The 3,059-nt window shown below is 41.1% G+C and overlaps 1 non-coding gene across 1 annotated transcript; it reads right to left on the reverse strand.

Annotated features, from left to right (window-relative positions):
• Nucleotides 1-631: 631 nt before the first annotated feature.
• On the reverse strand, nt 632-738 carry LOC133780919 (small nucleolar RNA R71). Its single transcript, XR_009869725.1, has one exon. It is a non-coding gene; the product is annotated as a small nucleolar RNA R71 (small nucleolar RNA).
• Between the last annotated feature and the right edge of the window lie 2,321 nt (nt 739-3,059).

Here is a 3,059-nt window from a genome sequence, read left to right on the forward strand (position 1 = left end):
AAAAACCTCGGGGAGTTCTAGAAAAGCTCTTGGGCCTGAAGTGGTACCTTGGCAGCCTTTCCAATTGGCTTGGGAATATTTTGGTGTATACTTATTACATTATTACACACTTGCGCTTATAATACTTACAAAATAAAAAAAATATTTATGCCACGAAACAGAGACGCACTAGGGAGATTTGTGAGACAACAACTAGAAACTTTAGAAAACTCTCCTAGTTCGTCGTTTTCTTCCATTCGTTCAAACAGTCCCGATTCACTAAGACTTCCTGGACCACCCACGATGGCTCATCAAGATGAAGTCCAACCAAGAACGCTACATGATTATTTACATCCTACGCGTACAGCCACACCTTCATGCATATTGTATCCCAACAATATGCCAAATTTTGATTTCAAACCCTGCATAATTAACCTTTTACCAACCTTCCATGGGTTGGAAAATGAGAGTCCGTACGTGCATATACGGGAATTCGAAGAGGTGGTGGCTACATTCAACAACCGAGCTGATGTCACCAACATTGTGAGATTGAAATTATTTCCTTTCTCTCTCAAAGACAAAGCAAAAAGCTGGTTGTATTCCTTAAGGCCAAGAATTCTTTGCCAAATATTTCCCGCCCCATAAGACTAGCAGCCTTAAGAGGAAAATATCTACCTTCATCCAGAAAGACCATGAAACTTTCCATCAGGTCTGGGAGAGGTTTAGAGATTTGATAAATCAATGCCCACATCATGGATATGAAAGCTGGCTTCTGATCAGCTATTTCTATGATGGTCTCACAACCGGACAAAGACAATTCGTACAAATGATGTGTAATGGCGAATTCCTTCAAAAAGATCCCGATGAAGCTTTCGAGTACCTCAACAATCTCGCAGAAAAGTCCTACACATGGAATGGACCGAGTCTTATGGAAAAGCCACGATCAATTGGAATCTACCAGTTAAGGGAAGATGACAACGTTAAAAGCCAAATTGAATCATTGAGACAACAATTCGAGACTTTCAAATCTCAAGAAGGTAGAGGAATCCATATGGCTGCAAAGGTAGAGACATGAGATCCATGCTTCATATGTGGAGGGACGGAACATCAATCACAAGAGTGCCCAACTCTTGGTGAGTTAAGAGGAGGAAATGAGGAACATTGCAATGCTTTAGGGGATTACAAGAAGCCTTATAACCCTTTCTCAGACACTTACAATCCTGGCTGGCGCAACCATCCAAATTTCAGCTAGAAGGATTCAAACCAAGCATCTGGGAGCCAATGGAGGTCTGAGCAGCAACAACCGCCAAAAGCATACATTGCTACTCAAAATAACATGCAGTCAAGTAATTCTCTAGAGAATACTTTGCAGATGCTTGCACAAACTCAAATAGCCTCAACTCAAGAGCTCAAATCTTGTTTCACACAAATGGTAAAGGAAATGAAAGACACGAAAATCCAAATGACAAAGCTAAACACTACTTTGGCGATTCAAGAGCATGGTAGACTTCCCGCTCAACCTTTAATCCATCAAAAAGGGCAACACATGGCACAAACCTCCTCCTCTGCAGATACAAATTTCAAAGAGGTTAATGCCATCTCTACACGAAGTGGTCAAAGTACGGTTTCACCGTTAACGAAGACAATGAGTAAGTCAATGCCCGCTACAGATGATGATGTGCCAATAAACATTCCAGTAAAGGTACCCTTTCCTCAAGCTTTGAAATCCACTGGAAAGGTACTGGAAAATCATGGTGAAATCCTAGACCTTTTAACACAAGTGAAGATCAACTTGCCATTGTTGCATGTGATCAAACAAGGGCCGGCTTATGCCAAGGTTATCAAAGATTTGTGCACCGTTAAAAGAAATCACCATGTCAAGGAAACTGCATTCTTGGCGGAACAAGCTAGCGCGGTAATTGACTGCAAGACACCACCTAAGTACAAAGATCCTAGTTGTCCCACCATCTCATGCCAAATTGGGGAGCAAGAATTTGGTCAAGCCCTTCTAGACTTAGGAGCAAGTGTAAATCTCATGCCATATTCAATATACTTGCAATTAGGTCTAGGAGAACTCAAGCCCACATCTGTGGTGCTACAACTGGCTGATCGATCAGTTAAGAAATCTCGAGGAATTGTAGAAGACGTTCTGATTCAAATTGAAAAATTCTATTGCCCTATTGATTTTCTCATCTTGGACACTCAATCTGAAGTGAGTATAGAGTCCAAAATTCCCATCATTCTCGGTGGACCTTTCCTCGCAACAGCAAATGCACTCATTAACTGTAGGAATGGTCTCATGAAAATCTCTTTCGGGAACATGACTCTAGAAGTGAATGTTTTCCATATCGGCAAACAACCACCTGATAACAATGAGTGTTTCCAATCATATCTGATCGATACACTTATTTTGGAAGAGGTCAAAGAGAAATACACGTCTAATCATTTTAATCACCTCTTCCAAATTTCAGAAAGTTCTGAGCCCGATGAGTATAAAATCAACCCTGAAATCGTCAAACACTCACAGGCTAGAAGAACCATGTTTTGGAATCCAATCTTTGAGGAACTCCCTCAAGATCGAGAAACACCAAAACCATCCATTGAACAAGCTCCTCAACCATAGTTGGCACAACTTCCCGAGGGTCTTAATCATGTTTTCCTGGGAGCTAACAACACTTTTCCTGTCATAATATCCTCCAAGATCAATGCCACACAAGAGCGCCAACTCATCAATGTGTTGCAAGAACAAAGAGATGCATTAGGATGGACGATGGCTGACATCAAAGGTATTAGTCCTTTAATTTGCTTCCATCACATTGAATTGGAAGACGGGGCTATACCACGTCGTGACCCTCAAAGAAGATTGAACCCAACGATGAAGGAAGTAGTAAAGACTGAAGTCTTGAAAATTCTTGATTCTGGCATAATCTATCCTATTGTTGACAGTAAATGGGTCAGCCCAACTTAGGTTGTTCCCAAGAAATCTGGGGTAACAGTGGTTCAAAATGAAAAAGGGGAACTTGTTCCTACCAAGGTCACAACTAGGTGGCTCATGTGCATTGATTATAGAAAATTAAATG

The sequence above is a fragment of the Humulus lupulus genome, chromosome 5 (assembly GCF_963169125.1).
Source record: "Humulus lupulus chromosome 5, drHumLupu1.1, whole genome shotgun sequence".
NCBI classification, from domain to species: Eukaryota; Viridiplantae; Streptophyta; class Magnoliopsida; order Rosales; family Cannabaceae; genus Humulus; species Humulus lupulus.